The sequence below is a fragment of the Bos indicus x Bos taurus genome, chromosome 11 (genome assembly GCF_003369695.1).
Source record: "Bos indicus x Bos taurus breed Angus x Brahman F1 hybrid chromosome 11, Bos_hybrid_MaternalHap_v2.0, whole genome shotgun sequence".
NCBI lineage: Eukaryota > Metazoa > Chordata > Mammalia > Artiodactyla > Bovidae > Bos > Bos indicus x Bos taurus.
The window spans coordinates 8,858,294-8,880,967 of record NC_040086.1 but is presented as its reverse complement, the minus strand read 5'-3'; the positions used below and the strand labels follow the sequence as shown (position 1 = coordinate 8,880,967).

General features: G+C 46.3%; 1 long non-coding RNA gene across 10 annotated transcripts in view; it reads left to right on the top strand.

Moving 5' to 3' along the window:
• Positions 1-22,674, top strand: part of LOC113900988 — an 80,462-nt gene that overhangs the window by 44,065 nt on the left and 13,723 nt on the right. For 6 of the 10 annotated variants that reach the window (XR_003513273.1, XR_003513279.1, XR_003513272.1 and 3 more), the window contains 2 exons: positions 1,687-1,869; positions 5,091-5,800. This is a non-coding gene — a long non-coding RNA (uncharacterized LOC113900988). Of the gene's footprint in view, positions 1-1,686; positions 1,870-5,090; positions 5,801-10,718; positions 11,021-13,312; positions 13,523-22,674 lie in introns of those variants that run through there. The other 4 variants (XR_003513274.1, XR_003513275.1, XR_003513276.1 and 1 more) reach the window with 3 other exon arrangements.

The following is a 22,674-nucleotide window of genomic DNA, read 5'->3' as shown; positions in this document are numbered from 1 at the left end:
AATGGGTTTTTGCAAATGTCTTGCTGATTTTCCTGATGTATTGTTCATCTTTTCTTTCAGATTTTTAAGTATCTTACTGAGATACTTATATTGTGAATATGATCCTTTTTTGTTTATGTATATTGAAAATATCTTATACTACCCTGAGGTATATATTGACTTTTCACTCACTTTATGGTGTCTTTGGATGACTAGAAGATTTTAATTTTATTGTACTTTAACTTACCAATATTTTCCTTTATAGTTAATGCTTCCTATGTCCTATTTAAGAACGCTTTGCTTTCCTGATGGTCATGAAAATATTCTTTTGTATTATCTTCTGGAAACTTTATATCAATAATTTCACCTTTCTCATTTAGATCTGTAATCTACATGGTATTGACTTTCATACATGGTGTGATGTTGGGATCAAGTCTGTTTATTCCTCCATCATATCCACTTACTTCCTTTCTCTAGTACTCTGAAACATTTTTGCCATAAGTTAAGTGCTTACTTGTTTATAGGCTGATCATATGATTTTCCCCTTTATTTTGTTAATGTGATGAACTGTGCAAGAAGTTTTTGAATGTCAAACCAGCCTTGCATTTCTGGACTAAACTGAATTTTGTTATGATATTTATTTTATGTATTACCACATGTTTTGATAATTTTACAATATGTATAAAAGAAATTTACCTGTAGTTTTTTTTTTTAGTGTAATATCCCTGCCAGGTATGTTATCATGATTTAGCTGGCTCATGAAACAAATTGAGAAGTGTTCTCATTACATTCTTTAAAAATTTAAAACATGAATGCATGTGTGTGTGCTCATTTATGGCTGACTCTTTACAACACCATGGACTGTAGCCCCCCCAGGCTCCTCTGTCCATGGGATTTCCCAGGCAAGAACACTGGAGTGGGTTTCCATTTCCTCCTAATCTAATATAGTGATTGTATGTAGTTTGTCCTAGCATCAGTCCTGGGTCAGGAAGATCTCCTGGAGAAGGAAATGGCTACCCACTTCAGTACTCTTGCCTGGAGAATCCCATGGACAGAGGAGTCTGGCAGGATACAGTCCATGGGGTCACAAAGATTCAGACATGACTGAGCAACTAACACCTGTCCTGAGTATGCTACTCAGGTTTCTCCAGAGAAACCTACCAATGGAATATATGCATATATATATATATATATATATATATATATACATACACACATATAAGAGCAGACCTACTATAGGAATTGGCTAGCACAGTTACAGAAGCCAAGAAGTCGCTTGATCTGCTATCAGCAAACTGCGAGCCAGGAAAGCTAATGGTGTAACCCTGTCCAAATCTGAAGGCCTGACTATTGGGGGGTTGAGGGCTGGGGGGTGGGCAGTGGTATAAGTCATGGTTGGATTCTTTTTAAATTGAAGTGGAGTTGATTTACAGTATTATATTGGTTTCAGGTATACAGCACGGTGATTCAGTATTTTTATAGATTATACTCCATTAAAAGTTATTACAAGATAATGGAATACACTTGTGCTATGCATAGGGTTGCAGAGAGGTGGACGTGACTGAAGTGACCGCATGAGCACACACCTGGTTGGACTCTGAAGGCCCAAGCACTGGGAGCTCCCACGTCCAAGGGCGGGAGAAGACGGGTGTCCCAGGGGAAGCAGAGAGAAAACTCACCCTTCCTCTGTCTTTCTATTTGGTACAGACGTTCAGCAGATGGGATGCTTCTCACTGCAACGTTGAGGGTGGTCCTTTTAACTCCATCCGCCCATTTGAAGGCCAGGCTTCTCCAGAAACACCCTCAACAGACACACCCCGAAATACATTTCACCAGCTCTCTGGGCCTCCCTTAGCCCCATCAAGTTAACCCATCATACCAACCATCACAGTAAGTATTCATCACAATCATATTTCATTCCAGGTTTCTGTATATTTTGAATTAGACTTCAGGCAGAAAACTGGTTTCGTGTGAGTTTTGCATCTGTGTGCGTGTTCAGTCTTGTCCAACTTTTTGGGACACCATGGACTGTAGCTCAAAAGGCTCCTCTGTCCATGGGATTTCCCAGGCAAGCGTACTGGAGTGGGTTGTCATGCCCTCCTCCAGGGGATCTTCCCAACCTATCCTGTGTCTTCTGCATTACAGGTGGATTCTTTACCGATGAGCCATCTGGGAAGCCCATGGGAAGGTCAATAGGAGTTAGACTGTTTTCTAGGAGCTCTCCCATGGCACTTAGCAGTAAACATACATGCTCAAGGCTGATCTTTGTCACTGCGTCTCAATCCTGGGCCCATTGTCAAGGTCCATCTCGGATTTGAAGAGGAACCTGTGAGATAACAACTTTCTGGACAGGGCAAGCATTCAGATAAATACCTGATCCCAGTGAGAATCTTCAAAACCAATTTCATCTCCTCCTTTTGACCTTTTGATCGCTGCTCCACAGACCTGTTCTTTTTAATCTCCTTCAGTACTGTGCATCTCATAGCTCACCCATCTCTCCACACCTACTTGCTGTGGTCCTCTGGGCTATGGCATTTCTAGTACCCCCAGTCTTCGTTTCATCCTCTTCTCAGACATCCAAGTGCTCACTCCAAAATGGAAAGCTGGTGGGTCTTCCCTGGTGGCTCAGTGGTAAAGAATACACCTGCCGAAGCAGGAGACATGGATTCAATCCCTGGTCCAGGAAGATCCCACATGCCTCGGAACAACTAAGTCCATGCACCACAGCCATTGAGCCTGTGCACCCGACAAGATAAGCCACTGCAATGAGAAGCCCAAGCCCTGCAGCTGAAGGGCAGCCTCTGCTCATCACACCTAGAGAAAAAAGCCCGGGCAGCACTGAAGATTCAGCACAGCCAAAAAGCAGCATAGAAAGCTGGCCGCCTCAGCCCTCATAGAGAGCTCCTTGGTGGCTTTGCGAGGTGGCGTGCAGGCTTGTGAACACGCACCCGGAACCCCTCTGGCCGGGCTCTGCGTCCTCGCCAGCCTGCCCCCTCCCCGGCAGCATCTCCAGCTGCCCTTGGTTCTCAGTGTGTACGCGGGGCCTTTTTGTACCAACCTTTGTGTGTGTTGCTCCTCCCACCAGGCATGGGCTGTCCATGGCTTCCTCCTGGACAACCCATTGTTTAACCATCAGCTCAGACCAGAACCCTTGAGCCCTCCAGCTGGGACCATGTGGTCTCCTGGCCGGGGCCTCATCTCTGTGATGAGATGCTGAGCTCTTTGCAGGCAGGGTCCAGGGCTCAGCCTGGTGGAGAGCAGGTGTTCAGTAAACATGTATAAATTCAAACAGAAGGGACAATGCTGACTAGGGAACTGGTTTGTATTTCATTTCAACTTTAGTCCTTTATTTATTTGGCTGTCTTGGGTCCTGGTTGCAGCACTCAGGATCTTCCTTGCATCATATGGGATCTTTCTAAAAATGTATTTATTTTTAACTGGAGGATAATTGCTTTACATTATTGTGGTGGCTTCTGCTATATATCGATATGAATCAGCCATAGGTATACACACCTCCCCTCCCTCTAAAAGCTTCCCATTACCTCCCCCATCCCGCCCCTCTAGGTCATCACAGAGTGCCAGCCTGAGCTCCCTACGCTGTACAGCAGTGTCCCACTGGCTCTGTGTGCGTATGTCAGGGCTGCTCTCCCAGTTGGTCCCACCCTCTCTTCCCCACCGTGTCCACAGTCTGTTCTCTATGTCTGTATCTCCCTTGCTGCCCTGAAAATGGGTTCATCAGTACTATCTTTCCAAATTACGTATATATGTGTTCATATACACTATTTGTTTTTCTCTTTCTGATATCTTGCTCTGTATAATAGGCTGAATTATCTTTCTAGATTCCATATCTGTGCGTTAGTATACCATATCTGTTTTTCTCTGACTGACTTCACTCTGTATAATAGGCTCTAGGTTCATCCACCTTACTAGAATCTTTTGTTGAGGCACACGAACTTTCTATTGCAGTGCACGGGCTTAGTTGCTCCAAGGCATGTGGGATCTTAGTTCCCCGACCAAGCATCGAACCCATGTTCCCTGAATTGCAAGGCAGATTCTTAACTCCTGGCCCACCAGGGAATTCCCTTATTTCATCTTTTTGGAAGCCTGAGATGGACTAGGATGGCCCAAATGCCATGCCCAGAAGGGAGGCAAGAAGGCCCAGGCGATGGAAAATCCGCTGATGCAATCTCTTCCTCTTTGACTAAATTCAACTCAAATAGTGGAAACTCTCTTCTGATGGCATCCGCTTTCTGTAGAATGGATTAGTAGCAAGGATTTCCTATACAGATTTTTCCAGAGTAACAAATTAAAACCATTTACTCTAAGAATTTTAAAGAAAAAAAAAATCCTGCTTAAAAGGCATCTGACCGAGATGCTTCCCCCTTTCTCTTATTAATAAAAGAGTTTACACAGAAACTCTGTAAGAGATCGTGTAAGAGGTTCGCAAGGGTTGCTGAAGTCCCCGCTAGACGCGAACTTTCACTTTGTGAAATTGGCTACACCCTCCAAATGGTATCACAGAAATGGACTTTCTGGGGCTCGTCTCTATGAATGGGTTTTAGCTGCACAGTGGTGCCATTCATTTTATTTGGCCCACGTATTGCCAGTCCATTCTAAATTTGGCCTTAATTATTTTTCCTTTCACAAAAATATTTTGTGGGATCTTTTTGAACCCCGACGACTTCCTTCTTGTCCCTTAAACCAGAATCCAGGAGTGTTATTTTTGTTCTCCTCTAATTAAAATAATTGCTTGCTTCTTTTTAACTAGATTCGTGCAGTTATTAGCCTAATACATGGATGGGTGCCACGCGGTGCTTAAGAGACAGAATGAGAAGTGATCGTGTAACTTCACATGAAAAAGATTACCTAGTGCCAAGGAGCATTTTCCCTTTTCAGCTGGCATTTTAGAAGAGCCTTTAGTAAATTTGTGCCCCCCCCCCCACACCCCACCACCCCCTTGCTAAAAGACGATTAACTGAAAGAATAGTTCTATTTTCTTCGTTAGGTACACAGCTCACCCAGGACAATTTGAAGAGGGGCACTTGATATGCTGGGCAGGGTACAAAGACCGGGTCTCTGGTTTTAATTTCTGCCCCTGTTTTGTCTTCCAGAATAACTGTGTGTGAAGGGTGAAAGCCCCATGTCTCTGAAGCCAGTGGGTGTTCACAAGAGGATTATGGGAAGAGGGACAGAAGTGCCTGGATGTACTGTTCAGAACTGGCAGGACCGGCCTCTAAAAGGAAGACTTAAAATGATGTTTTTGACATCAACACTTTCCCCAAAGTTGATGTAAGTCCTGGGGTTTTGGCAAAGGCCCACAGGCTACCTCTGACCTGTTGTCTTTTAAAAAAAATTTTTTTTATTTATTAATTTATTTTTGGCTGCACTGGGTCTTTGTTGCTACACAGGCTTTTCTCTAGTTGTGGGCTACTCTCTATTTGTGGTGCATGGGCTTCTCATCTGGTGGCTTCCCTTGCCACAGAGCACGGGCTCTATGGTGTGCGGGCTTCAATAACTGTGGTGCATAGCCTCAGTCGTTGCAGCTCAAAGACTCTAGACGGTGAGCTCTGGAGTCAGGGCACATGGGCTTAGTTGCTCCATGGCATGTGGGATCTTATTTCCTGGACCAGGGGTCACCTGCACTGGCAGGCAGATTCTTAACCACTGGACTACCAGGGAAGTCTCTGTTGCCTCCTTTTGTAAGTTAAGATTTATGGGATCGCCATGGCCACAGCCATTTGTGGATGTGTTGTCTACAGCTGCTTTTGGACACAACGTGGAACAGTGTTGATAAAGACCACATTGTCTACAAAACCTCAAAGATTTGCTATCTGGTTCTTGCAGAAAAAGTTTGCTGACTCTTGATATACTTACTCCACCTGATCCACTGAGCACCTGCTGAAAGTCTACTCCAGGTTGAGAAATGTGTTTATAGGAATGTGAATAGTGGTCTTCCTTTGGTGAGACGCTGAGGACCTTTGGTGATGTGTTTTTGTCCCCGGTAATCAGTACAGGTGCATTGGTAGCAGGAAGTGAGAAGGATGCAGTGCAAGAAGTCATGGTTTGAGAAAAGGTTCTGCTGCGATTGTCTTGGTGGCAGGTGGTGAATCATGGCTGGGCTCTTCCTTAGTCTGCTGCCTGGAGGAGGAAGTGTTAATGACTTAGAGTGCACCTTTATTAGCTAATTCAAGACCTATGTGTGCATGTGTGCTTACTGGCTCAGTCATGTCTGACTCTTTGCAACCCCATGGACGGTAGCCTGCCAGACTCCTCTGTCTGTGGGATTCTCCAGGCAAGAATACTGGAGTCGGTTGCCATTTTCTCCTCCATCAAGACCTATGTGCTGTGCTTAGTTGCTCAGTCATGTCTGACTCTTTGTGACCCCATGAACTGTAGCCCTCCAGGCCTCTCTGTCCGTGGGGATTCTCCAGGCAAGAATACTGGAGTGGGTTGCCATGCCCTCCTCTAGGGGATCTTCCCAACCCAGGGATTGAACTCAGATCTCGCACACTACAGGTGGATGCTGCTCCAGAAGATCTTTCTGACTCAGGTATTGAACCCATGTCTCCTGCATTGCAAGCGGATTCTTTACCACTAAGCCACCAGGAAACCCTGCAGGTGGATTCTTTACAGTCTGAGCCACCAAGGAAGTCCATCAAGACCTATGATCACCTTCAATTAAAAAAAAAAAAAAACACCTAGGGTCATCCTGTGGACTTCTGCTGCAGGGCCAAAAGATGGGCCCCTCTGCCACCAGTGGGTGGTTGGGTGAGTCAAGTGGAGAACTCAAGTACAGCAGAGGGTCAAATGTTTTCTCAGTCATAAGATACTATGTATAAAAGTATCTTATACTATGTGGCATAGATACTATGTATAAAAGCAGTGAATAAGTGTTATCTCTATTTGCCATGTGAAGAAATGAGAATCAGTTTAGTTAAGATCTAGTAAGCTTACTCCATGGCACCCCATTCCAATACTCTTGCCTGGAAAATCCCATGTACAGAGGAGCCTGGTGGGCCCCAGTCCATGGGGTCACTAAGAGTCAGGCACGACTGAGCGACTTCACTTTCACTTTTCACTTTCATGCTTTGGAGAAGGAAATGGCAGCCCACTCCAGTGTTCTTGCCTGGAGAATCCCAGGGACAGAGGAGCCTAGTGGGCTGCCGTCTATGGGGTTGCACAGAGTCGGACACGACTGAAGTGACTTGGCAGCAGCAGCAGCAGCAAGCTTACTCCTTGGAAGGAAAGTTATGACCAACCTGGATAGCATATTCAAAAGCAGAGACATTACTTTGCCAACAAAGGTCCATCTAGTCAAGGCCATGATTTTTCCAGTGGTCATATATGGATGTGAGAGTTGGACTGTGAAGAAAGCTGAGTGCCGAAGAATTGATGCTTTTGAAATATGGTGTTGGAGAAGACTCTTGAGAGTCCCTTGGACTGCAAGGAGATCCAACCAGTCCATTCTGAAGGAGATCAGCCCGGGGAATTTTTGGAAGGAATGATGCTAAAGCTGAGACTCCAGTACTTTGGCCACCTCATGCAAAGTGTTGACTCATTGGAAAAGACTCTGATGCTGGAAGGGACTGGGGGCAGGAGGAGAAGGGGACGACAGAAGATGAGATGGCTGGATGGTATCACCGTCTCAATGGACATGAGTTTGAGTGAGCTCCGGGAGTTGGTGATGGACAGGGAGGCCTGACGTGCTGCAGTCTGGGTTGCAGAGTCGGACACGACTGACTCAACTGAACTGAACTGAAGCAGGTGGAAGCACCATAAGCTGTTTGCTGGTTTTAAACACTGCTTTCCAGGGCTCCATGTGCCTCTGTGCGTCATACTTCTGGCCACGGTTTCAGGCGTGTTCAGTTCTTCAGTTAGTTTGTCTCTTGCTCTTTCCCTCCCTCTCTCTCTTCTGTCCTTTCTTCACTATTCAGCAATATTTATTCATCTGCTTTTAACTGGAAAAGGCGCTGAATTTTTCAGGGAGAGTGATGATTATTTAAAGAAGAGGTGGAAGACTCGTAGGATGGTTTTGTTCTCGGACTCCTGGGCTGGAGTCCTCCAGAAGTAGATTCCCTCACAGTTTCTCCTGAGCTGCCCAAGGGCTTGGTCCTTATCTGTGATATAAAGAGAGAAATGGGGTGGGGAAGGGAGAGTAGTCCTGTCACTCAACAGCGTGTTGCTGGAGACATTGTTTTGGGTTGTGTGTGTATATGGGCACATAACATACGTCACACGTGCATGTAAGCACGCATGTATGTGTACATGTGTGTATACCCGCACATGTGGATGCATGTATACGTATGTTTGCATGTAGGTGTGCATGTATATACCTGTGCACATGTGAGTATGTGTGACTGTGTGTGTGTGTATACATGTGCATACGTGTGGTTACATATCAAGAAAGAAAAGAGGAAAAGAGATGAAATATTGCTAGCAGATTTCACCAACAGCTACAGGATGGGGACAATCTAGGTTTGGAAAATTTGAAAGTTACGATTTTGTACATGAAGTCCCAGGGAATCCCTATCAGAGACATTTTCAAACGTGAATCATTCATTTAGATGATGTATATTAAATAGGCCAGATATGGACTTACTTGGCTTTACTGTCCCATACCGTCTTCAGTCACATTGTAGTCCTTCAGTAATGTGTCTTGTAACTTTTGACGTGATGATTATCAAATGTGCGAGGAGGAAGCAGCCTGAACTGTAATACGGAATGTGTTGTGTCCCAGTAGGAGATTTGCCAGTATTTTCCCTGATAGTTATAGTCAATTCTGTTGGCTACTTATGCTCTTCACGTAGGCTTGCACCTAAAAGTCACATGATTCTCTGAAACAATGGTGCAAATAAAGTTGCCTCATAAAAATAAAATAAAGTGAACCCTCCAGAATCTTTCATGGTACAGCTGTCAACTGCACAGACCTCTGGGAAGTACAGTAGAAAATCCTTCTTATTCTCCTCTTTCTCCCACATCAGTAACTCACACTCCTGCTGTCTGAATTTGGAGGAGGGGCATCTGATCCTGCAATTCAGCATTTAAACCATGCTGTTGTTGTTCAGCCGCTCAGTTGTGTCCAACTCTTTGCAACCCCGTGAACTTCAGCACACCAGGCTTCCCAGTCCTTCACAGTCTCCTGGAGCTCACTCAAACTCATGTCCATGGAGTCAGTGATGCCATCCAACCATCTCATCCTCTGTCACCCCCTTCTCCCCTTGCCCTCTTGAAGCTGTGCAGTTCCTCCAATATTCCTAGGACCCAGGATGGTGCTGTTCTCAGAAACGTAATTTGTTTCAGCACAAAAAGCATATTCATTGCAGGATTTAACATTGATACAGATAACACTTTTCCTCTCTAAGAAATTGGTGAGCATTAGCCAATTTATTTAACTTCCCTGCCATGAAGTGAATTCCCTTCCATTTGCTGTGGGAAAACCCTTCTTTTTCTAATTCTAATCTTTTAGCAGGTATTCTACTGAGAAATTGTCACCACGCAGGAAATGTTTTGTAGAGGGGGGAATAAATCTTTCAACACAGTGTAAAATTCCACCGAAATAGATGACCTCCATTTCCACAGTGTCTAAGCCTATTTTTAAGCGATTTAGCAATGCTCCTGAAAAAAGTAAAATCTCATTGAAAACGGTGGAAACTATTATTGTTACTACTGTTATAACTCCCGTTGCCGTGTGCAAAGTTCTTGATGATTTATGTGCATTATTTTGAGTTCCTTAGAAAGGAGAGCTCGAGGAGAAGCTCATATGCTATCTGTTCTGTGGAGGTTCGATCCAGGAATAGGCTGTGATGAAGGATCTTGAGATGGAGAGTTACCTTGGATAATCTGTGTACTTGCTCAGTCATGTCCGACTCTTCAGCGACCCCATGGACTACAGCCTGCCAGGCTCCTCTGTCCATGGGATTCTCCAGGCAAGAATACTGGAGTCTGTTGCCATTTACTCCTCCAGGGGATCTTCCTGATCCAGGGATTGAACCTGCGTCTCCTGCATTGGCAGGAGGGTTCTTTACCTCTAGTGTGACCTGGAAAGCTCTGGATTATCTGGATAGGTCCTAAATCCAGTTGTAACTGTCCTTTTAATAAGAGGCAGAGACAGAGGCAGATTTAATACACGGAAGAGAAGAAGGCAGTGTGAACACGAGGCAGAGATGGCAGTGATGGAGTGATCACCAGGCAAGGGATGTGGGCCTCACCAGGTGCTCAAAGAAGCAAGGAAGGGCCCCTCCCCTCCAGTCTCCAGAGAGAGTACGGCCCCTGCTGAGAGCTCCGTGTGGGCCAGTGACGCTGATTGGATACATGCCTGCTGTGTGAGCCGCCAAGTTTGGGGTAACTTGTCACAGCAGCCGCAGGGCAGCATGAACTATGAGGTCTCAGGGGAGACTGATCTGGAGAGGGAAGGGGAGGAAGAAAGTTTACCTGCCAGTTCTCACCTCTGATTGGTCAACCGCTTCCCTGAGGGGACACTGGGTGCGTGTGTGCTCAGTCACTTCAGTCATGTCTGACTCTTTGTGACCCCACGGACTGTAGCCCGCCGGGCTCCTCTGTCCATAGGATTCTCTAGGCAAGAATACTAGAGCGAGTTGTCATTTCCATCTCCAGGGGATCTTCCTGACCCAGGGATTGCACTCATGTCTCTTGTGTCTCCTGCATTGGCACGACTTTACCACTTTTGCCACCTGGGAAGCCTGTATCATTTGCAATTACACCTTATTTCCTTTGCTCAGTTCCAACAGTTTACCTATTGATGAAGGCGATCGTCATCTTCCTCCCCACAGTCATCACACCAGCAGATCCCTTTACCCTGGAAAAGCTTCTCATGACAGTTGCTTTCACTCTACTGCTCAGAAGACACGTCTTTCAATGAGCTCCCCACCAGGCATGATGCTGAAATCATATTTCCAGGGGACAGAGATAGATGTGGTGTACTTATCTGATTAAACTGCCTGTTGTTTTAAATCTATTTTCACAGAGACTCTTTCCTCCAGAAGACAGTCAGTGACACAACGCATTAAAAATTATATCTGTATCAGTGGTTTCCTCTGTGGCATTTCTGTAGTGTGTGCACGTGTGTGCGTGCACGTGTGTGTGTGTGCGTGCTAACCTCGTGTCCCCTGTTAGGATGGATATGCATGTGACAGTTATGAAACAGTTACAGCTAAAACAATCAAGTTTGGCTACATATGTTATTTATCTTTATCTATAGTGAATACATTTATTGTCTTCCAAAAATGATTGTCTAGAACTATGGGAATACAAGAAAAGATATTTGCAGTCAGATGTCTGGAGGTCAAAAGCCAATGCAGTTCATAAAGTGAGGGGGTGGGAATTAAAGATTCCAAACCCACATGAAAAATTCTTCCTAACAGATGTTAGAGCTTTTAACTCAGAAAGTTTGTCTTTTCAAGCACGTTGTGGAGGATCAAGGATTTATTTTTATTTTTAAAAGATTTATTTATTTATTTTAGTTTTGGCTGCACTGGCTCTTCATTGCTGTGGCTCTGGCTTTTCTCTGGTTGCAGCGAGCAGGGGCTACTCTTCCTTGGGGTGTGAGGGCTCCTCACTGCAGTGGCTTCTCTTGTTGCGGAGCACGGGTTCCAGGGTGCACTGGCTTCAGTAGCTAAGCACACATGCTCAGCAGTTGCAGCTTCCAGGCTCAGTAGCTGTGGCTTGAGGTCTCTACAGGGCTAGCTCGGTACTTCTGGCTCCCGGCTCTAGAGCACAGGCTCAGTAGTTGTGGCTCAAGCGCTTAGTTGTTCATGGACCAGGGATCAAACCCATGCCCCCTGCATTGGCAGGCCGATTCCTAAACACTGGACCACCAGGGAAGCCCTCAAGGATTTAGGATTAACACTGATTCATTGTCACTGAATGTTTATAACATCACTTTGACTAGAGAGGTACATGATATGAAGAACAGTCAAAAATTAATACATTAAATTGTTACATGAGTACATACTTTTTGACCAACTAAAAAATGATGGAATTGTGTGAAACACCAAATACAGGAATTACATTAAAATGTAACAAGAAAGCCCTCCTCACCCAGTGAACGGCAGACCCACCACTGTCACGGGCAGGTCAGCAGCAGGCCTCTCTTCCAGACTATTTCCTAACATTTCTGCTTTTCAACAGGGCCTGGGGACCACGATGTCGGATATCCCAGCCCTTGGCACTGCCCGTATTAGAACCTTCATTAATCTTTGAGTTCTTTGCTTCCCCCCATCTTACCCAAAGAATAATGCCTCCCCCAGAATTACACAAAAATCAATGGCCAAGTTAATTGAAATCTGGATCTCTTAATGTTTTCCCCTTTCTTAAGTGATTGCTTGGTTTCTGAAGAGTGAAGTTGAACTCAGAGGATGGCTTTAACTAGTGGGGAGGGGGATGAATTAATAAGAGAATGGATAGATCATTGGATAGACATATAGGATTTCATTTCAAGTTTTACATGGGGGCTTCAGGAATGTTGGGTTCCCTGGTGGTTCAGACAGTAAAGAATCTGCCTGCAATGCAGGGGACCCGGGTTTGATCCCTGGGTTGGGACGATCCTGTGGAGAAGGGAATGGTAACCCACTCTGGTATTCTTGCCTGGAGAATCCCATGGACAGAAGAGCCTGGCAGGCTGCAGTCTACGAGGTTACAAAGAGTCGGACACAACTGAGCAACTAACAATTTTTTCCAACAAGGTAAGTGCCTGGTCCTCCACTTCCTCTCTCTTCCCCTAAAAGCCAGAAGACCCATGCCTCCTGACCCCCCTCACTGGTTGGGCCATCATGGACAAATTCCAACTCATTGGACCCTCTGTTTCTTCCTCTACAAGGCAGAGATCGAAATATTTGTCCCACTTGCCTCAGCAAATTGACGTGAGGATCCAGTGAAGTAGCATTTACTTTGCGTGTTATGGGCTTCCCTGGTGGCTCAGACGGTAAAGAACCCACCTGCGACACAGGAGACCCAGGTTCAGTCCCTGGGTTGGGAAGATCCGCTGGAGAAGGACATGGCAACCGACTCCAGTATTCTTGCCTGGGAAATCCCATGGACAGAGGAGCCTGGTGGGCTATAGTCCATGGGGTCACAAAGAGTCAGACACGACCAAACAACGAACACTTTCAACACGTGTTGAAACACTTGTTACACTTGCTACAGACTGCTATAAAATATAAAAAGTACGACAGGAGGAGCCAAATTACAGGCCAAACACCTTCGATATGAAGACCCCAATTATCAGGAAAGTGGGAATCCTTAAAATAAAGAAGCCAGACACCTTTCTAGCGGTCAGTCACCTCCATCACCTTCTTTCTTCCTTCTTCCTCCCCAGGTTCCCTGGGAGGAGGACAGAGAAGAGGCCGACCTCCTTCAGAGCATCTCAAGCCCTTTAAGGAATCAGCAGAGCCTGGAGCTGGGCCATGGAAATGCCATGGTCACTAGTTCCATCCAGTAACAGTCCTGAAAACTGTTAGCTGCTCAATTGTGTCCGACTCTTTGCCACCCTGTGGACTGCAGCCTGCCAGGCTCCTCTGTCCATGGGATTTCCCAGGCAAGAATACTGGAGTCGGTTGCCATGTCCTTCTCCAGCGGATCTTCCCAACCCAGGGACTGAACCTGGGTCTCCTGTGTCGCAGGTGGGTTCTTTACCGTCTGAGCCACCAGGGAAGCCCATAACACGCAAAGTAAATGCTACTTCACTGGATCCTCATGTCAATTTGCTGAGGCAAGTGGGACAAATATTTCGATCTCTGCTTTGTAGAGGAAGAAACAGAGGGTCCAATGAGTTGGAATTTGTCCAAGATGACCCAACCAGTGATGGGGGTCAGGAGGCGTGGGTCTTCAGGCTTTTGGGGGAAGAGAGAGGAAGTGGAGGGCCAGGCATTAAACCTTGTCGGAGCTCCGGATGGCAGGGGGTTGGCAAGGCTCATCTTTAGCCAGTTGGGACCCCGTGCTTGCTCAATGCCAAGCAGACCTCTGGGTGCTGTGGTTCAGAATGCTGGTTTCCACCCTTACTGGTGTCTGCAGCTTCCAGAAGACTCAGACAAAGGCCTCTGAAAAGCATCTGGTCAAGCTTTGCAAAGGGAGAAAGCTTATCCTCCCATTCCTGAAGCCCCGAAGTCAGGGATTTGATTATGCTTATCATGATCTCAGCTTCCACTGCTCCAAATGCGATTAGTTTTGTAATTAGTTAATGTCATTACCTGTCATCAAATCCAGACAACGTTGGGCTCCAAAACCTCCCGTGGCAGAGAAACCCACAAGCTGACATCTTTCCACTGCTCAACACAGAGTTTCTTTAATAATCCTGGCAACCGGCCCCTTCTTCCTAGACCACAGGTCCGAAAGTTAGGAGAAAGACGTACTTCTTGTATTTTTCTTAAAAGGCCATTTAAAATTCTTTGGTCCCTTTCCCCCAAACTTTTCTTCACTCCAAGCAAAGCATAAATATAATCTTTTCAACAACTCGTCTATGCTTTTCCATTTCTCTTCTTATATATGTCGGCTGTATTTTGCTCTGGGCAGAATGGTCAAAGTAAGAACTGGTTTACCGTAGGGAAACACCCTGTTAAGGACTATTTTTACCTTTTACAAAATGCTGCTTGTTACCTACTTGCTGTTAAGTCCTGGGCGAGTGGTTTTCTTCTTTGCTTCTCTGCAGTCATTCGGTAAATACTCTCTGAGTGCCCACTGTGTGTGGGCACTTGTGGGCACTTGGGACCCAGCAGGGGATAGACTGTATCCTGGTCCTCTGGGAGCTTAAAGTCTGGTGGGAAAAGAAGATGAAGGGAAAGTCAACTATGTGGGGGCTGGACATATTCCGTGCACCCCTGCAGACCCCCCGTCCTTTTACACCCCTGTCATGTGGGAAGGGACACCAGAAATGCTTCAGGAGCCTTTTTGCCTCCCCCGGGGTTTGCCCCTAAACTGGGGAGCAGAATGGTAGGGTCAGTGTGATGATGGCTCCGTCCCCTCTTACGGCCTGAGGGTGACATGGTCGCTTTTCTGTTGGTTAGGAATCCATCCTCCCAAGGCTGCTTCCAGCCCAGGGTGATAACTGCTCATCCCGGGTTTGGTTTTCTAACCCCAAGGACCCTTCCATAAACAGACTGCTTATTAGGGTCTCTCCAGTCACCTGCTTGAAGGCTGCTCTTGTCCCCAGGGCACCCTGGGGTCAGAAGGCAGTGCTGTGGGACCCACCATCTCTTCCGTGCCCAGGGCACCACCTTGTCACCTGCACATTTTTGGATTAAAGGTCCACGGGTTTCAGGCTGTATTGTTCCCTGTGACTCAATGACTCATTCCTAAGGCACGTGATGGTCCTTCATCACTATACGTGTATCACTGTATGTGATGAAAGAAACACACCTACCTCCCCATGTGTCCTCTGACCCTGCTTGGCCAGCCCTCGGTGCCATCCGGATTCCAGGGGGCGATGAGGACCTGCCCGTCCACTGGCCAGTTCAGCAAGGCCTCAACAGCCTGCACGAATGCGTCCAGCACCTCAGTGTGGCCATGGAGACCTTCCTCCACCCCCAGCCCTGCCTCCTGCCCTGCTGGGTGAGGCTTTATCTTTTTTTAAAGTTTGTCATTTTAATTTTTTATTGTCCTGCTGCTGCTGCTGAGTCGATCAGTTGTGTCTGACTCTGTGCGACTCCATAGACAGCAGCCCACCAGGCTCCTGCGTCCCTGGCATTCTCCAGGCAAGAACACTGGAGGGGGTTGCCATTTCCTTCTCCAATGCATGAAAGTGGAAAGTGAAAGTGAAGTAGTTATAAAAAAATGGATCTCTATGAAAAAACCATCGTTGTTGTTGTTCAGTCACTAATCAAGTTGTGTCCGACTCTTTGTGACCTCATGGACCGTAGCCCATCAAGCTCCTCTGTCCATGGAATTTTCCCAGGCAAGAATATTGGAGTGGGTTGCTGTTTCCTTCTGCAGGAGAATCTTCCCAACCCAGGGATCGAACTTGCTTCTCCTGCATTGGCAGGCAGATTCTTTACCACTGAGCCACCAGAGATGCTCCCCCCAAAAAACCACAGAGAACATAAAACACAGAAGTGAAGTTAAAAACTGTGTCTCGCTGACATACAGAAGCACCATGAACGTTTGGGATGTATTAAGGGGGCATTGTCTTTAGCTTGTGGGTGGGGGAACACTTTTATCTCTAGCCAGGCCACCTCTGCTGACCAGGGTCTGTCTTTTCTAAAGAAGGTTTATAGATTCTCAGGCTCTTCAGCCTGCCCAGTTCACACTGGCCTGAACTGTCCACTTCAGCCAAACCAAGTATTTTCCTTGTCTGGATTTAAGCTTTTGTTTGTATTTCGGGGAGTGAATCTGGGCTCTGAGCTCTGCAGTTCATGGCGTCGTCTCTTCTGGAAACAAGGTCCAAGGGCTCAGATGGCTGGGAGCACGCCCATCTAGGTGGGTGGTTTACGTACTTAGGAAGCCCCGATGGATGCCATCCGGGCCAACTCTGCTGCTCTGCCCAAGGTTTTCAGGGTTACTCTGTACTTCCCCCCCAGGGACCTCAGCGTGTGTTAAAGCCACACCAGGATTTCCTGTGCAAAAAGCCCTTGAAATATGAAGTTCCCCATTCCTCCTGATGATAAAAGGGATGCAGAAAGAAAAAAAAAAAAAAAAAAAAACAGCTTCGTTACCTGATGGTACTTATTAGTTAGCTTCTCACAAAAAGAGTGATGAGAGATTTCCTGTGGATTTTGGTTTATACTCTGGGGAATTTGTCTGCAAAAGCCATGGAGTGGCCGTTGCTCCTGTGGATGTGATTTTTGTCTGTGATAAATGAAACAAGGATAATGTTCTTCGTTGGGTGATGCACTCAAGAATCATTCAGTACAAGTTTCGATTTAAAGCTCTTCTAGTTTCCAACAGCTTATTAAAAAACACACTCCAGTCTGGCTAAAAAATATCCTCAGGAAACCAGGCTGGAAGAAGAGGGGGTGAGACAGGAATGAGCTATTTAGCTTTTCTTGGAAAATGGCATAGTTCTCGGAGGAATGAAAGGCCGAGCATTCCCTGGATTTTTCTCAGGCACACGTGCCAGTCTGCAAAGTGTTGAAACCCCAGACACAGAACCTGGATTGATTTCACTTTCAGTCACTCAGGTGTTGGTGGCACAGAATAAACACCACCCAGAATGCAGTACCTGGAATTACCAGAAGTTCCAGGGTGCAGCATCATTTTAGGCAACACTTTTGGCTTCTACCTTGGGATAGTAAGGCAGTCATTCCGTCCACATAAGCAGAAGATTTCACTCTGTAAAAAAGAAATCTGAAATCAACTGACATCTGGGACAAATCTGCTGAGGGAATTTATTGAGGTGGCCGAAATTTTGTTCAGGTTTTTCTGTAACTTCTGACTCTTTGCAACCCCATGGACTACAGCCCACCAGGCTCTTCTGTCCATAGGATTTCCCAGGCAAGAATACTGGAGTGGGTTGCCATTTCCTCCTCCAGGGGATCTTCCCGACCCAGGGATCAAACCTGGGTCTCCGGCATTGCAGGCAGATTCTTTACTGTCTGAGCCACCAGGGGAGCCCCCAAGATCTTTACCTACATGAGGTAGTTGAATTCTAATCATAGCCATGTGACAAGATGTTTTCACTCCCATTTTAAAGGTGAGCAAAATGAGTCTTAAGGATATTAATTTGCTCAAGATCACAGGGAAGGAAGCTGCTAAACTGGAATTGTCTTGGGGACATGGAAGCAGTCTCTTTGTCGTTGTTCAGTCACTAATTCGTGTTCAGCTCTTTGCAACCCCACGGGCTGTAGTATGACAGGCTTCCCTGTCCTTCACTATATCCTGGAGTTTGCTCAAACCAATATCCATGGAGTTGGTGATACCATCCAACCATCTCATCCTCTGTTGCCCTCTTTTCCTCCTACCCTCAATCTTTCCCAGCATCAGGGTCTTTTCCAATGACTCAGCTCTTTGCATCAGGTGGCCGAAGTATTGGAGCTTCAGTCCTTCCAATGAATATTCAGGGTTAATTTTCTTTAGGATGGCCTGGTCTGATCTCCTTGCAGTTCAAGGGACTCTCAAGAGTCTTCTCCAGCACCACAATTTGAAAGTATTTCCCTCCCTTTAAATTAGAGCACTGGGTTCTGGGGTTACCTGCTGTTTGCATATTCTTATGTGGTGAGTGAAGAGCTGAATGGGAAAATTTAGGTGTAAAAACAGAAACGCACCTGGATATTTTCTGAGCTTCAGAGCTGATAAGGAAGGGGAGGGAGGAGCAAGTTGGTGTCCCCTGCAGTGATGCCCCACAGCCTGAGGTCCTGCTGACCCTGCAGCTCCCCAGAGCTCTGTTACATGGCCGGGGATCCTTCGGGGTGGGTCACTGTCCTCTGATCAAAGACAGTTTGCACACGTGCTCTGTTCCCCATGGACAAGCTTCAGGATGTTTTCTGCTCAGAGAGGAGTCTAGGAACCTGCAGCAGATGGCTAGTTTTCTCCAAATTTGCCTTCCTTTCTCCCTGGATGCGAAGTCACTCATCTAGAGACTTTACTTCCCACCTTCCCCTCAGGACAAACCACTACATTTTTGCCATAAAATGGGGGCTGAAGTATTGTGAGCAGCCTCTGTTCCCTGCCTTCACTGGGCATCGCTTTCCTCCCCTCCCCATCTTTCTCCCCATGGACTGGAACCTGGATGGGCTGGGACCGCATTGAACCAAGCAGGTGCTCAGTGCCTGGCAGGACAGTGGAATGACAATAGGCAGAGAATCTGGATCTCTTCATCGCCATGTGAAACGGAGCATCCTGTCTGCCTGGACTGTCCACTCTAGAGAGTTATGGGAAAGAGAAAATGATTTGATCCTGTGAGCCACTGTATTTTGGGATCTGTTTAATCTAAGAGCTGAGATTTTAACCCCAAATAATATACAACATTACTGGGTGGGGAAGTAGAGCCTTGATTTCAAGTCAATACCTTGTCTTCCTTCAGGTTTTTCTTCTTTCCTTCCTTCCACAAATATTCATTGCTGTCGTTGTTTAGTCGTTCAGTCATGTCCGACTCTTTTGTGACTCCGTGGACTGTGGCTCTCCAGGATCCTCTGTCCATGGGATTTCTCAGGCAAGATTCTGGAATGGGTCACCATGTCCTTCTCGAGGGGATCTTCCTGACCCAGGGATTGAACTCAAGTCTTCTGCATTGGCAAGTAGATTCTTTTACTGCCGAGCCACCAGGGAAGCCCCACAGATATTTACTGAGCACCTACTGTCTACCAGCAGTGTGCAAGTTACTGGTGATGCTAAGAGATCTGTGCCTGGATCTTCCTGGATTTTGCCTTCTTGTAGTGGAGATTGACCACAGCAAATAGATGGATGTTAAATTAAGACTATCCACTCACAGACTGAACTATGAAGGATGTAGCCTTGGGGCTGGGGAGAGAGAAATAGGAGAGAAAAAGCTACTTTAACTAGGACTGCTCTGTGCTGAGTGCTCAAGCAGTCAGGAAGCCAGGCATGCAGGCAGAGCAGAGTGTGTGCAAAGGCTCTGGGACAAGGAAGAATCTGAGCTTAAGGGACTGATAATGGGGGTGGAGGAGGGCAGAATGCACTAGAAGATGGGCCATACCCTTGGGGCTGGGGCTGGGTTTCACTCTCTGTGTCCTGGAAGCTGCTGAGTTCACAAGAAGTGTCTGTGTATGTGTGGGAGTCAGGTGGGGGAACAGATAAATCACCTGATTATTTTATGAGATCACTTCTGCTACTTTATGGATAAAGAACTTTGAAAAGACAAGAATCCCCACCATTACCACGGGCTGTTGTGGTCCTGGCAAGTGGTGGTTGAGAAAAGTTATTCAAAAAATCATGGAAGAATTTCTCTAGTGATGTAATATTTGAATTCCTTAAAAAAATATGCCCAAGCCAGTTGTTTGAAGAATTATGTTGCAAGAGAGTTTCTTTCTTCTTCTTCTTTTTTTTTTAAAGTCCTTATTGAATTCATTTCTGTTTCTGTTTTATGTTTTGATTTTCCGCTGCAAGACATGTGGGATCGTAGCTTACTGACCAGGGTTCGAACCCAGACCCCCTGCACTGGAAGGTAAAGTTTTAACCACTGGACCAGCAGAGAAGTGCTGCAGGAGTGTTTCTTGGACAATAGGCTGTCCAGTTGCAAGCAGGCTGGGAAAAGCTGGTCATGGTTCTGTGATGCTGTTCTCCTGATCACATTCATCGTTTGGGGTTGTGGGCGAGGCTGGAGGAAGGGGTTGGAGGAGCTGTGATGAGGTTTTCAAAAGCTTCTTAGGAGCCTGGTCTTTGGAATTTTTGCCTCTGGTTTAGAAACAGCAAAGGAGGAAATGGAAATGTTAATTTTTAAAAGCTTCCTGGACCACAGCAACCCATTTTTCTCAAGCAAGTGAAATCTGTGTGTAAGGACCATCCTTTCCTTCCAAAATTAATTTTTAAGTGCTATTTGACCTCTTAAAGATCGACATCCTGACTCCTTTAGAAATAACTCTGAACAAGTAAGTTATTTCAGGAAGGAGACGACACAGCTCCTGAACATGCTGGTGTCTATACAGTGACTATGGGGATTTTCTTTCGAAGATTTTCTTCTCTCCCCTGATTTACTGAGATAAATGGACATGATGTTGTGTAGGTTTAGGTTTACAGCGTGTGGATTTGATATATGTATATTGCAAATTTCTATGCTTTTTTTAAACACTGTCCTCAAAAATAGGAAATTGATTTCTCTCTTCTTAAATTCATTTTATTTTGTTTTATTTTATTTTGATTTCTGTTTCTTAGAGGGGTGATAGTCTGTGTTAAGTATACCATCAGACTCCTTTTGTGAGGTTTGTGTTTGCATATCTGAAACATCTAAAAAGAGAGGAAGTCCAGGTTTCAACTTCTGCACATCAGGAAATAGTTATGTGTCCCAGCCTGGCCTCGCGATGGGCTGGTGTGGCGGGTTGGCCTCCTTTCTCCCCACCCCCATCTTTCCCATCTCTCACCTCAAGGCATTTCTGAGGACTCGGAATATGCTTGACTGCCCCCGAGAGTGGCTGGCAGTCAGCATAGCTGCTCCATGGGAATCAGCCTTGGACCTGGGCTCTCCAGGGGGCAGGACAAGGGGCCAGGGAAGCGGGGGTCAAGCACACCTGGGTTTCCTATCCCCGAGTGCATCCCTGGGAGAGGCCTGGGGAGTCGGATCAGATGGGCTGGCTCAGAGCCTAAGCTGGGCTTCTCTGGGCCTGGGTCCCAGGACAGGGAAGGTTAATGAGATGGACATGGCAAACGCCGAGGGCTTCTGAGAAAGAAGAGCCTGCTCCTCACTGTCCCCTGAGATACACCGTCAGACCCCCCAGATGGGGACGGATGATTGAGCTCTCCTCCAGGAAGATCCGAGTGTTTTCATCAGACAATTCAGAAGTAGCCTTTATTCAGGGCTAGTCACCACTCAGCACAGAGCCACGAGTCAGGAATCAAGAAAACATCCCATTTTATTTTGTCTCTGACTTTGCATAAGCTTCACCCAACCCTTGTCACCTTTCCAAAAGCCAGGACTTCCCCAGCAGTCCAGTGGTTAAGACTTCACCTTCCGATGCAAGGGTGCAGGTTTCATCCTTGGTCAGGGAGCTAAGCTCTCACATGTCTCATGGCCAAAAAACCACAACATAAAACAGAAGCAATATTATAAAAAGTTCAATAAAGACTTTAAAAATGGTCCACATAAAAATTAATCTTGAAAACACCCCAGATATACAGGATTCCTATCTGGAAAGGATTGATCTTTTCATTCCAAGAAGAAGTTAAGTCTGTGTTGAACTGTGATAAAATGGACATAGTTAAGGATCAAAACCAAACAGAGCAGACAGATAAGAGTCTTCTTTGGTTGGAGGGTTTTTTTTGTAGAAAATACTCCTGAGAAAAGGCAAGATGGAAATGTGTACGTATATGTGTGTTTATGAGTATATTTTAAAACAATGAACTCTAAGTGGAAAGGAGAAAAGAAAGAAGAAATTTGGGTGAATCTATGAGATTGTCACAATTTATGAGAGTTTAAAAAGGCAACTGCTTTTTCAGGAGCCAATTCTTAATTTCCCACATAAAAGTATGGGAATTGAATGGTAAATCCTTCTCTGCTGACAAGACCCCTGAAAAGAGTTGGGAGAAAGAGTTACTGTTCCGTTTCCATTCATGTGTCTTGAAAGCCCGTGGCTGCGAAACTGCCCGGGACCCACAGAGGCCCGGGTTTCAAAGCTGCCCGATGACTTTTCAGAAATGATCTATTGTGGGGCTTTGTTTCGTCCGGGTCGCCCTCGTTTTGTTCTGCTCGGCCTGTATCACTCTTCTGCCGCTGCCATTAATCCACCCTGTCTCTCCTCCCCATTCAGAGACGCATTTTAACCCTGCCCCGCACAGGGCGCCGGCTTGAAAGGCTGAAAGGCTGAGCATCACTGCGGGTAGAGGGAAGGCAGGCGGGCGGGAGGGATGGAGGGATGGAGGGAGGGGACGGGGAGGTGAGGGGGAGGCAGGGGGCGGGGGGCCCTGGGCGCACAGGCTCACCTGGGGTGAGGGTGTCCAGGAAGCAAAGAACAGGGGAGCCTGTGGTATAAACCGGCTCTGTCTGTCTGCTGGGAGCTGGATGAGTTGAGAAAAAACCTTTTTTCTCACAGGGTCACCATCTGGCTAAGCTGCCTGCGCTGGGAACTCAAGCTCCTGGAG